The sequence below is a fragment of the Marmota monax genome, unplaced genomic scaffold (genome assembly GCF_021218885.2).
Source record: "Marmota monax isolate L192 unplaced genomic scaffold, Marmota_monax_Labrador192_F-V1.1 WCK01_AAM20220418_F8-fsc00072, whole genome shotgun sequence".
Lineage (NCBI taxonomy): Eukaryota > Metazoa > Chordata > Mammalia > Rodentia > Sciuridae > Marmota > Marmota monax.
The window spans coordinates 908252-922316 of NW_026692356.1; the positions used below are offsets into that span (position 1 = coordinate 908252).

At 40.0% G+C, this 14065-nt stretch overlaps 1 protein-coding gene across 1 annotated transcript in view; it reads left to right on the forward strand.

The window, feature by feature from the left end:
* The first annotated feature begins 592 nt into the window (after window positions 1-592).
* Thnsl1 (threonine synthase like 1) overlaps window positions 593-14065 on the forward strand; it is a 187790-nt gene continuing 174317 nt past the window's right edge. The window contains exon 1 of the mRNA XM_046442257.2: window positions 593-815. The gene's annotated coding sequence lies outside the window, so the exon portion shown is untranslated. The remainder of the gene's footprint in view (window positions 816-14065) is intronic.

Consider the following 14065-nt stretch of genomic DNA (forward strand, 5'->3'; position numbering starts at 1 on the left):
GGACATTATTATCTTTGGTACACATATGAAGATATGAATGGTATGACTCTACTTTGTGTACAACCAGAGAAGTGAAAAATCATGTACAATGAATTGCAGAGTATTCTGCTATCCTGTTTAACTGATTAGTAAAAAATGTCATTGACTTTCAACTTTGGATAATGAGTCTAAATCGGGGAATGTGAGAGATGTCCTCAGAAATTTCACTTCTTCTAAACCTAAGGCCAGAGGGGTCATAAACAATCCCATGACAGGAAGCACTCTCCTTATCACAGAGATGGAAGAGGAGGCTTTGAATTGTTGACAGTCACCTTCAGAGGGTTATCTTCATTTGCTGCTCTGTAACTTGTCCTCATATTGCAAGAGACACCAGCATTTCCCTTCTGTGTGAAGGCTGGCACGGTGCAGTCCGTGTGTTGGGTCAGTAAAACAATCTCACATGAAGGGCAGCACGTTGTCTGTGGGTTGTGCCAGTTCAGGAAAACAGTGCTTCCTTTGAGAGACACAAAGAACCACTGTCCTTCACTCTTTTTTTTTTTTTTTTCCTTCTCCAAAAACTATTAGAGTCCAAAACTCGCAGTGGAGATCACAAAAGCTTCTGGAAGACTGAGCAGAGGGCTCCAGACATGGTACCTGTAGAATTTCAGCCAGAACCAAATTAGAGGACACAGCCCACAAGATTAGGGCAGTCAAGTCTCCTTTTTGCCTGGACTTTAATCTGAAAGAAAAATAAGCTCCACCAAAACCAGAATGTCCCTTTTCTCTCGACATCTATCTGTTCCAGACTGTGTGTCCTTTTCAACAGAGTGAAGCAAGTAAGTCCTGCATGCCACAGTGTGTTCTTGGAAATGTTTACCCACGTGCTAATGTTTTCTATGACGCTGCCACGCAATTCACCTAACATAAAAGCCTTAGAAAGTATTTAAATGGAGACTCAGTGACCATCTAAGGTGAGTTCTATGTTACCTGGGAAGTTGGACTGACTAACCACTAAGATCCCTTCCTGTATCTGAAACTAGGAGGTTAGAAGAGGGAACATATAATTCATGCAAATCTGTGGCAACCTGGGGGGGTCACATGAATACCCAAATAGCTTAAACGTGTACATCACTGCCATGAATTCAAGTGCAGAGGGCAAGGGTCATCAGGAGAGAAGGCTTAAGGGGCAAGGATGCTGTTAAGAATCTACGTAACGGGGTGGGGCTGTAGCTCAGTGGTAGAGCAATTACCTAGCACATGTGAGGCACTGGGTTCGATCCTCAGCACCACATAAAAAATAAAAAAATAAATAAAAGGCCTTATGTCCATTTACAACTAAAAGAAGAAGAAGAAGAAGAAGAAGAAGAAGAAGAAGAAGCCGCCGCCTCCACTGGGCACTTGTCATATGTCAGGCAGCTGCTGGGGTCATGAGGATGAAACTCGGATTGCTTTCAGATGAGTAGTGGAAAGAGTCACACCCTGGCCATTACAATAAGATGACATCGGTTGCACTGTACTTATGAGCTATGTAGGTGGCTAGAAGAAGGAGGAGCTAACCTGGTCAGGAGGCAGCATAAAAGAAGGCTGGTTGAATGAGGTGACAAGTTAATTTAAGCTCAAGAATGAATAACAAGTGGATTTGTTTGGAAGGAAGGCATGGGAAGATATTCCAGGTAGAGGACAGAAAAAGCAAACATTCAAGTGTGAGAGATCATGGCTGACTCGGTGAGATACAAACAGCTCCTTAGCATGGTGGCCTTGGAGGATACAGGAGACCCTCTAGAGAAATCAAGGCCGACTAGGGGCAAGACTTCAGGAAAGGAGGAGACCAGAGGCAATGGACTTCCCAGCCTCATATCCCAAGCATGGCAGGACTGACTGAAAGGCTCATGCAAGCCAGAGCAATAGACATCTCAAAAAAGACAAGAATCCCTCTCCCTCCATCCCAAGCTATACTCTAGTATAGTTGGCCCTCTGTATCCTTGGGTTCTTCAATTGTGTATTCCACCATGCACAGATTTTTCTTGTCATCATTCCCCAAACAACATAGCATTACAATTATTTACACAGCAGTGATATTTTATTAGGTATCATAAGTTATCTTAGAGATGATTTGAAGTATGTGGGAGGATGTATGAGGTTATATGCAAATACTGTGTGATTTTGTATGAGATCGAACATCCGTGAATTTGGGCGTGCACAGGAGGTCCTGGATTCCCCCCAGTCCAAGGGATGGCTCTGGAATTTTATCCTGGGATATGGGTGTAGATGCCCAAAGTTAGATTTCCTGGTAACCTGGATTATGGTTCAGAGAATATGTGATTTTTTAAAAAATTATGTATATATGACATTTTTACACCTGAATTTCTGGATTAAGATTTATACCTAAATATATGTATATGAGTATATACATATATTACATATTTATACATATAATAAATATATATAACTTATTATACATATATAAATGTAATGGTAGTTAGGCCTTATAAAAACTTATATATGAGGTATTATTATTCCTGTATTATAGTAATTAAAAGTGGAGACTACATGAAGAATAAAAATGAATAAAAAAGAATAAAAACTCTCATTCAAATACCTTTTTTACAACTGAGGTTAAAAAGGTTTTAAAAAAATCCAAATGAATCTTCAAGTTCAAAGATTAAGCCTAGAGAAAAAGCTAAGGATTCTAACTTGCTTTATTTTATTTATTTTGCAATACAATTCCTTGTGCATAGTAGGCAAGCACTTTACCACTGGGCTACAGCCCAGCCTAACTTGCATTTTTAAATTTCATCATTATCTCTTCCCCCTTTATAAGGCAGGTACTACCTTTTTGGAGGGGGCTGCTGGGAATTGAATCCAGACCCTTGTGCATGCTAAGGTGCTTTACCACTGAGCTATACCCCAGTCCAAATATTGCTTGCTTGTCCCTTTTTTTTTTTTTAAGAGACAAGTTGCTATGGTGCCCAGGTTGGCCTTGAACTTCTGGATTAAAGTGATCCTCCTGCATCAGCCTGCCAAATAGCTAGAACTACAGGTGTTTGAAATTTAAATAACTTAAGGTGATAGGAACATTTAGGGCAATAAAGGCCCTGCCTGAGTCTAAAGGGTTAATTAACCTCTTCCTGAAAAATTTCTTGCCATACTTTTCCATAGAAGAAAAGCAAATAAAAAGAGAGGGAAACTTCTGGAAGGGTTGCTATTGATAATGGGGCAAGAAGGAAACCCAAAGGCCCTGTAGCCTAGGGATAATGCCACAAGACCTGTGACTGTCCCTGGTGGGACAGGGACAGATATTCCAGCTCTGCTATAAACCTTCTCCTAGCTGAAAAAAGAAAAAAGCCCACTAAGTGCCAGGAACCCTCACCTGTGTAATCTAATTGAAGCAAGAATACTGTGTGGTAGACGTTATTTCCACTTTATGGGAAAGAAAACTAAAGATCAAAATGGTTAAGCTCTTGCAGTCAGACAGCTAGAAACTGGAAGGGCTGAGGTGCAAACCCAGGTCTTTCCTATCCTCAACCCAACTACTTTGGTTTTAGTTCCTTCCACTCCCAGACCCCCTGCCCCCTCATTAATTTCTATACCATCCACCCTTAGTTTTTCCATTTGTAAAAAGGGTCCAGAAAAAGGCTAGAAAACAGAGTGAGTAAATATGAAAATGTTTAGTAAGAAAAAGTGTAAAATAAATGGAAAGAATTTCTGGGGTAGAAAGAAATGTGGAGATAGGTTTTGCACCATGGAGAAGCATCAGCTCCCGGTCCCCATACACAGTGTCAACAATCAAAAGCATTTTGATTCCATTACATATACAGGAGGAGCTGGAAGCAGAGAAAGCATGCTGTACTTCCCAGTGACTGATTTAAAAAAAAAAAATCCTTGAACGTGAGGAACTGTTCCTTTGTTACCCAGCTGCTGCTTTTGAATCCTGTGTTTGTGTTACCGACAATTGCCACGGAAGTGTTTCATTTCATTTATTTATTATTCATATCCCTCCAACTTCCAAAGATCAATGCTGGTCATGGAAGTGAAGCTTTTACAATTTTTATACTCTAGATCTTATCAAACGACTTGGTTTTACTTATATGTTCGTTTAAAAATCATGAAGCTAATACAACCACCAGTCGGGAGGCCACAGCAGTTGACTTGAAAATTAAAATATTTGGATGTGACACAGAAGTCTAATGCCAAGGACATACTGATCTGCGACTGAGGAGCTCAAACACAAGAGTCACAATCTTATTCTCTCCTATGTCGCAGAGATGCTCTGCTGATTTAATCTCTTTCATCTGCCTTGCGGCTCCCAAAGCCACAGTTATTTTGAAACCATGCAAGGGCCTGGTAGCCGTGAAGAGCCTACTCCTGGGAACGTGGCTGGGACCAGAGATCCCCGCGGACTCTTTGTTCGGTCAGCAGAGGATTCTCTCGGTGGCCAGCTGAAGGCCTTTTCTTTGTGTCGTGATTGACAGACATGAATTAAATATCACCCCACTGAGCTTTCTGATTGGTGAATGGTGACGTATTAGAAGAATGACTTGGGAAAATGGTGCTTCGTGATGGGGGGAGGCAAGACCAGAAAGGCAGGGCTCTTTCAGCTAATCCTGAACTTGACAAAATAGCAGAGACCCTGATTCTGAGCCCTGTTTTTTTTTGGCTGGGTCTGTCTGTTCAGATCTTGAAAAGGATGATTCTGGAATGGCCTAAGAGAAGAGAAAGGATGAAACCAAAGGAAGAAATAATTTGTAAAAAAGAAAAGGATGTGTTTTCTTACTGACATTTCTGCAGATGTGCTTCCAGTGTTTTGTTCTAAAATGGGTCTGGTATTGTCCCTGAGGTTCCCTCCACCCCCCCTCAATTTATCAGCAAGGCAATTAGTATTCCTTAGGGCAGTACTATGTGCAGCGGAGTCCACTCTATTCCCAGCAAACACTGCACAGCCTTGGGCGTAAACAGCTCTGCACACACAATGCTGTGATTTTGAGTGGGCAGAAGCAGTATGATAAGAAAAGTACAGAGAGAAGTGGGAGAGTAAGAAAGGCATCCCAGAATTCTAGGAGATGCAGCATGAATGTGGCTAATTCGATGAGGAGGGAGACAACAGGTGCAAGATGACCCCAATAAACTTGCTATCTGGTCTCAGAACCAGTAAGTGGTTTGGGTACGTGCAAAGTAAGGTGGTTGAGTTGGCTTAGATGATGAATCCTTAGAAGAGAAAAGGGTTCTGGGAGCATGATTTTGTGCACCTGTAGTCCCAGCTTCTTGGGAGGCTGGGGCAGGAGGATGTTTGAGGAATTTCAGGTCAGCCTGGAATCTGTCTCAAAAAAAAAATAGTCATAAAACAGAAAGGAGTGATTGTAATGATAACTCACAGTGGATGGAAACTGCATTTTAAGTCTGACCTCATATTTTGCAGATGATAATGTTTCTGATGTATCTAACATATATTCCAATGTGAGAGCAGATAGGGTTCTTAGGTTTGCCAGGTGGATTTGCTACCAGTAATACTGATGGAAGAAAACATAGGGCAATTGTTTTGCCCAATTTTCAATAGATATTGGAATAGTTTTTTAACGTTGAAATGAACACAAATATTACTTCTACAAGATGAGAAGAAAGCAGAATTATTTAAATGTTGGCCAGAGTTTGGATAGTAAAAAGGTGACTTGTGCAAATAGTTTGCTTAACCTGGGGACTTCTTACTAGATCTGAAAAATTAGTATCAATATTAGGCTAGGAGGTCAGGGACAGGCCCAGAATCTTCAGCTAGGACAACTTAAGAGGCAAGTTCAAGTGAGTAGGTTAGAACAGGATGAAGTTACCCAGATGAATTGCAGAAACCTAAGCCAGGCACTGTCCTGGACAAACTGGGAATAGAGGTGTGGTAACGAATTAAGAAGCACACCGCAGGGGGGCTGGGGTTGTGGCTCAGTGGTAGAGTGCTTGCCTAGCATGTATGAGGTACTGGGTTCGATCCTCAGCACCACATATAAATAAATAAAATGAAGGTGCATTGACAACTAAAAAAAAAAAAGCACACTGGGAACAGGGATCAAGACATTCCAGATGAATCTGGGCATGGGCATGGTGGCACACACCTGTAATCCCAGCAGTTTGGGAGGCTGAGGCAGGAGGATCATAAGTTCAAAGCCAGCCTCAGCAATTTAGCATGGGCTGGGGATGTGGCTCAGTGGTAAGTTCCCCTGGATTCAATCCCCAGTACCCAAAATTTAAAAAATAAATAAATAAATGAAATTCCAGGGGAACGTTGAGAAAATAGTTTAAAATCCTGGCAAGAAATTTAGCAATCGATAGAAACTATAGGACCAGAAACATGCTTGAGCCAATGAGTTTATTTGGTTGCAAATCTGGAATGTCCTTGAAGAAGCAGAAGTGAACCTTGCTTGGCATTGCCAAGTTGGGGAAGAGATGTGACTCATGGCTCTGGTGAGGTGTGTTAGGGTTGGTGGTGAAGAGAGAAGTCCAAGGTAAACCTGTAGGAGTGCAAAGGTAAAGAGCTAACCACTTACCTTCTCTGACTGCTGAGGATATCGCCCTTCTCTGGGGATTAGAGTTAAGGAATTTTCATGTCTATGAAAGTTATAATCTAGGTGAGGTTCTTAGTTTAAAGATGGAATAATTTGAGTCAACTGCTGGAGACTGTGGTAAATAGTTGCCTGGGTGTTGCGCATTAATGCGGCAATGCCAGCTCCAGGGAGCCTTCCTACACTGGAAGGAAATGTGAGGAATAACAAATATGCTTTCTGAGTAGTTCAACAGCTTGCTGAGCTGCAACATGGTGTATCCACCCCCTCTTCACCATATTTCTTTTCTTTCCCAAAGCACACTGTGTTGCTTAGAAAATTTGTTAGCTATGTGTTTCTTTGGTTCCCTCATGAATCCAAACAGTTCAGTCCTAATGTCTTGGATGTGATTTCGTTCTCAAAATGTCACCAAAGGGAATGGGATTATTAATTGGACAAGAAGTGGGCTGAGCAATGGCAGAGTATATTCGTTTGCTAGGGCTAATCCTAACCCTCAGTGGGATGGTATTAGGAGGTGAAGCCTCCCAAGGGACCACATGGTAGAAACTTGGTCTTCAGTATGGGAGGGATGGAGCTAAGCCACAGGCCCTTAGATCACTGGGGGTGCTGCCCTTAGGATGCAGTTCTTGTGGGGCCTTGAATTAGTTCTCATGAGAGGGTTGTTACAAAAGAACAAACCCATCTCCCTCTATCTTGGCTTCCTATTTTGTGATGTGATTTCTCCCTCTTACATGTGCTCTCACCACTGTGATTCCATCTGCCATCAGGTTCTTCTCAGAGCTCAGCTAGCTCTGGCACCGTGCCCTCAAATCTCCAGAACTGTGAGCCAAATGAAACTCCTTTTTTATTTTTTGGTACCAGGGAATTGAACACTGGGGTGCTTAATTACTGAGCCATATTCCCAAATCTTTTTTATTTTTTATTTTGAGACAGGCTCTCACTATGTTGCTTATGGCCTCACTAAGTTGTTGAGGCTGGCTTTGAACTTGCAATCTTCCTATCTTGGCCTCCCAAGCTGCTGAGATTATGAGTGTGTGCTATTATGCCTGGCTTGAACCTCCCCCCCTTTTAAAATAAAGTTACTCAACCTAGGGTGTTTCATTATAGTAAAAAAAAAAAAAACTGTACTACTACAGGAGATGATTAGGTCATGAGGCCAAAGAACTCATAAATATTAGTGTCTTTATGAAAGAGACCCGAGACAGCCCTCCTTTTGCCATGTGAAGGCACAGCAAGAAGATGCAGTGTATAAATTAGGAAGTGAGTTCTCATCAGATCCTGAATCTGCCAGAACCTTCACCTGGGACTTCCCAGCCACTAGAAGGATGAGAACTAAATTCTGTTGATTATAAGCCATCTAGTCAATGGTATTTTGTATCGAAGCCCCAAAGGACTCTAGCCCTTAATTACCTCTTTAATAACCCTATCTCCAAACAGAGTCACATTCTGAAGTATTAGGGGTTAGTACTTCAACATAAGAATTGGGGGTTGGAGGACACAATTTAGTACATTACATTGGAGTCTTAGCACTAGAGGCTTTCCTGAATACCCAAGAGATATAATTGCTTTGGGGTCTATAAGATTGTGGTAGGCTAGTCTTCTTATAAAAGCAGAATATTTATGGACCTATAACTAGTCAATTTTCACCTCAGGAATTACACACCTATTTAATATTATACCTATTATTATCATATTATCATATCACCCATATAATTGTCATATCAATATCAACAAATATTTACTGAATGAATGAATAACTCTCTGTCTTATGAAGACTCATCCTTCCTTGTAAGAAGGATTTGACATTTGAGAGGGAGGCCAAACTCTCAGGTTACTCTATGGATTGCCTCCTATTGAATGAGTTGTGGAGAGTATCCAGTGGACTATCAAGCATCATAAATAATTCAAATTAAGCAACCCTTGTCAAAATAAATTAATAGAGTGCTCTTTATGACAGAATTACTTCAGTTTCCTCAAATCTGTTGGCTCATTCACCAACCTGAAAACTTCAACACTAAGGAAGACCCGAGGCTACCCACCATGAGTTTAATATTCTCTCTTAGGGATGGAGGGAGAAATACTGGAAAGTGTCTCCTTCAAACTGAGCTTCTGTGAAAAATGGCAGATTCGCAGGGATGGGGACAGGAATGGGGACAGGAATTTTTTTGTTTCAAGTCTAGTCCAGACTACAGCCAAGCAAGCCTCCTGGTTAGTTACTGAGCCTATTCTATACAAATTTATGGGGATGTGAGACCCTGAGTGAAGTTCCAGTCTCACCCCAGAGGACTCTGGCATAATTTTGTTGGCTGTTGCCCTTAAAGACAAGGCCTTGTTCTGGGAACAGTTTTTCCCTCGGCAAATATTTTATCATAGTCACAGCAGCCATGAGACCAATGTTAGGAATACCTCTAAACCAATACAATAGTTAGCAGAATGAGTAAAGTCTGAGGTCAGAGCCAGGAGAAGAGACGAGAAATGAACTTCTATAATATCTAAGTGTCAAGGATGGGATGATTCTTTTTTTTTTTTATTGTGGTAAAATATGCATAACATAAAATTACCATTGAACCATTTTTAAGAGTATAGGTCTGTGGCATTAAGGTAATTCATGTTGTGCGATTATCCACAGAACTTTTTCATCTTTGTGTTGGGGATATAGCTCAGTTGGTAGAGTGCTTGCCTTGCATGCACAAGGCCCTGGGTTCCACCCCCGCACCCTCCCCACATAAACTTTTCCATCTTCCTCAACTGAAACTCTGTGCCCATAAAACATTAATTCCCCATCCCCTCAGTCCCACATCCCCAGGCAACCACTTGTTCTACCGTATCTCTAAGGATTTGACTAACCTGGGTAACTCAGGTAGGTGGAATCATATAATATTCTTCCTTTGGAGACTGGCTTTCTTCACTCAGCATATTGTCTTCAATGTTCACCCTTGTTGTAGTGCATGTCAGAATTCCCATCCTTTCTAAGACAGGATGATATTCATTGTATGTGTATAACCACATTCTGTTTATCTCCCCATTCATCCCTGGATGCTTGGATTGCTTCCACCTCTGAGCTATTGTGAATAGTGCTGCTGTGAACATGGACATAAATATATGTTCAAGTCCTTGCTTTTAATTTTTTAAAAGGAGGGGTGGGCAATGCCAAGAAGTGGGGCTGCTGGTGGAGTTGTTTCTTAAAGCCAATCCTCTCAGCCCATCCTCAAGCCACAAGGGAACCACGAGGACAAATGGACACAAGCAGCCCTAAAACTGAGGAGAAATTGGGAAAAGAAAATGGGGCAAACAAGTGTTGGAGAAAGGAGTCTGAGAAGTAAGGACTCTCTCTTTGGACTTCTGAAATATTGTTTCTCAGGAAGCATTTCTGCTTTCATATTAAATATCCCCTGTTGACCCCATAGCTCCATATCCATTCTGTTTTACCGTCTGTACCACTTTCTACATTGGAGGTTATTTATACATGTATCTGAAGTTTCCTATCGAACTGTAAACTTCCTCAGGGCCATAACTGCTTCATACATCTTAGAAGCCCCAATAGCACCTACTAGAGTCTCAGGAGCATGCTTGCGGTCAGTAAATATTTACTAAGCAGATGGAACTAATACTTAACATTAGAGAAACAGATCTGCTTACTCATTTCCTGGAGTTCTTCAAAGAAAGCATCACACTCATGTCAACTTAGATGTTATTAATAGAAATTGAATAACCAGAGGAAGTAATGATACCATTGTGGGGAAAAGGAGTAAAAATGTCTGAGATATAAGCAATTCTAGGCCTGCTATAGGTAGTCTCTATCCTAGGTATGGGAGAAAATCTAGAAAGAACCCAGGGAATGGTTAGCAGACAAATGAAGACTCTGGAAGCTGGCCGATGACAAGCAATTGAGTGAATTGGCCATTTAGCTTGCAGTCAAGCAGACATTCGGGCAGGCCTCTTGTTTGCAAAGATTCTTATTTGCAAAGACTTAAAACGCTTTTTTGTAGAAGAGTAAGCAGATTTAGTTTTGCTCCAGAGGCAGGTTCAAGACCAATGGGTTTAAGAGCAAGGAGACAAGGTTCAATAATAAGAGAGAACTGTTAACCTTTTAAAGTTGAGCTCTTCAACAACAGAGTAGACTTTTTGATAAGGTGGTGAGTTCCTTGTCAATATAGATGGTCAGAAATGCAGTAGAAAGGGAAATACAGACTAGATCCCATAGATTCTTGTTTTGACCATCATAATTTTTCTTCTAAGCCTATACTCTTTTCCTAGAAAGAAAATGTCCTATTCAGTTTCAAGGATGCAATATCATGTGTGTGTGTGTGTGTGTGTGTGTGTGTGTGTGTGTCTGAGGATATTAATCCTGTGTCCTCAGGAAAAAAAAAGAACTTCTACTTATTGAGTATCAGGATACTGGTTTTGCTAAAATGATTGACCATTCTTACCTGTGAACTCATATTCTTGCTTGAGTCTCCTGACACCCTCTCTGCTTCATTTGCTTCCTGGCATTCTCAAGCAGGGGCGGAATCTACCTACAGACAGATGAGGGGATGCCAGTAGTTAGTCTTCTGGATATGGGAGTCCCCATTATTTCTGGGTGTTTCCAAGGCATTCTTCCAAAGCTCATATTATTGCTCCTCCCTGAGGTCAGACACATCTACTTGGAAAGGAGAAATCAGAGGTTGGCCCATCTGATGCTCCTAATGAACTTCTGAAACCAGTCAACGCTAAGTTTGTTTCTCAACTCCCCTCTTTCTCCCTGTATCTGCCTCCTTCCAGCTTCAGGTTGGGGGCTCAGAGCATTCTAGAATGATTTCTTCCTTCAATGATAGCCTTTTGCTTTTTGAAAAAACAACTTCCTCTATTGATCCAGTCCTGCCTGCCTTTTCTTATTTAGGAATTCCTTTTTCTTTCTGGTCCATCAAGAATATCCCTTCCTGTTCTCCAGTTATATTATGTAATCTCTTTTGTCATTTTCAGGCATCTGTGCTCTGTTAACCATCTTAATCCAATCTCCTGTCCCTTTCAATTCTAAAAGTTATAATTTTATGAATGCAAAAGGCAAAGTAAACAGAAAATGCACACAAAAAGAGCTCATTTTAAATCTGTTATTTCTGATTATAACAATAATAGCACAGAGACAAAATCCAAGATCATTTACAAACAATATCAACATCAATCACCATATTACTAATCACTGTGAATGTTTTGGGATATACATGAAACAACATGTATACCCATAAGCTCCATTTATATATATGTATACACATATGTATATAACATACACAAATATATAACTTGCTATCTATTGATATATATGCTACTTTTATATGCATAGATATATGGAATAAGAATAAACTCTCTGAATAATCTTAACTATACTTGAATCCCTCTTAAACAGTCATGTGATTATTTCAATTATCAAGGCAAGCATAAACTGCTAGTTACATTTTTTTATTCTCTGAATCCTTTTGTTTTTTCTCATTTTCCTGTGTCTTGTGATCCTCTTTCACGAGTTAAACACAAGAGGTTTGTTCCCAAAACCTTTGTTTCCTTTCCTATGTGTATGCAAGGTGTAGCCCACACAAAAACAGGGCACCCTGGGTGACTGGAATAACACATCTACACTTCTTTTTAAAATGAATTACTTTTAATTTTTATCAAAGTAACTCGTGAATGCAGTTTTATAAATCTAATAGTAATGCCAAGATGTTTTTTAAAAAGTAGAAGCCTGGCACCATGGTGTGTGCCAGGACCTGTAGTCCCAGATACTTGGGAGGCTGAGGCAGAGGATTACTTGAACCTGGGGGCTTGGGCAACATAGCAAGAACCCCATTTCCAATCAATCACTCGGTCAATCAATCATAAGATGCTTCCCCAACCCAGTCCTTTTCTCTAAAGGTATCTGCTTCACACAGCTTCCTGTGGCCTTTTCCTCCGTAATTATGTTTATGCCACTATCTTTTGGACTTAGTCAATTATGGAATTAAATCATCTATTAGATGAGATGATACCATTGCTCTCCCTACTTCTCATTCTTTCTGGTTTATATAATAATTCTTGGGAAAATCAATATTCAGAGTTTATATTATTATGACCATGTAAATTATTTTTTGGCTAAGGTAACAGGAATAGCATGATTATGTTCCTTTTCCTATTCAAATTTAAAATATGTTCCTGGAGTTATTGACTCTTTAATATCTTTTCTTAATTTATACAATCATCAATTTTAACTACTCTAATAGCTCTGGAATATGCCCCTTGATTCTATATTCCACTCGATCAAGTGTATCAGTTTTTGTTTTTGTTTTAAATCTGGGAGATCTTCTGCCAGTTCTGCTGGACTGGTTTCACGCCTTCTTTACAACTGTCATCCCATGTTGGGTTCTGTGCTTCCTATAATTTCTGTTTCTTGGTTTTTGCCCTGATTTTCCCAAAGAATGTCATTCAGTATTCTAATATCATTCTGTATTCTGTCATTATCCTTGGTTAACTTGACTGGATATAGAAGTCTAAATTAAAAAAAAAAAGTTCCCTCTGATTTTTTTAAATTTTAAAAGATGATACATTGATCTGTCAGTTTTTTCTATTGTTATGAAGAATCTTAGTACCGTTTTGATTTTTGACAATATTTTTGTAACTGTTTTTTTTTTCTTTTTTTCCTCTCTAGAAAATTTCCTCTTTATTTTTTAGATTGTGAAAGTTCCCAGTGGTTTGGGTCCTTTGCAGTAGGCATTCGACATGCCCTTTTATCTCCAGAGTCTCAGGTTGAGGATAATTTCTTATTTCCTGTTTGTGAGGGTGGGAGAGTGAGGTGGGATAGGTAGCTTGTGCGACTCTATGAGGAAAAGCAGAGAAGCTGCACTGTATATACAGACTTCCATCCAACCCAGTAGCTCTCCTTATCCCTAGGGTATATGTTCCAAGATGTTTCACAGCTGCCTGAAAGCAGGAGAGAGCCAAAGTCTGTATTTATCGTGTGTTTTTCCTATATATATGTACCTGTAGTGAAGCTGAAGTTACAAGTTAGTCACTGCTAGAGGTTAATAACAACTAATAATAAAATAGAACACTTATTATAAAATTGTACTGTACTATAAGTTATTCTATATTTATGAATGATGTCCAGAGTTTTCCATTTAACATTTTTTTTAGTCTACAGTTGGCTACAGGTAACTGAAGTCACAGAAAGTGAAACCATAGATAAGAGGAGACTATTCCATCTATATTTTTAGTTTTGCCTCATACAATTTTCAATATGACTTGGTGATTACAAAACCTGAGTCTTTCTCAGGATCTGTGAGGGCAAACAGTCTCTCTTTTCTTTGTTGTTCCTCTTTGCAGGCACTTGAGGTGATTGGGGCCTCCATTCTGGATTGCTATCCCCTCCTTTTTTCTGTCTTTCAAATAAATGTTAATATATTATTCATTTGTTTTTTTCAAACTTTTACTGTTTTTTTGGGGGGGGGCAGGTTTTGAACTGGGGTCACTTGACTACTGAGCCACATCCCCAGCCCTATTTTATATTTTATTTAGAGACAGGGTCTCACTGAGTT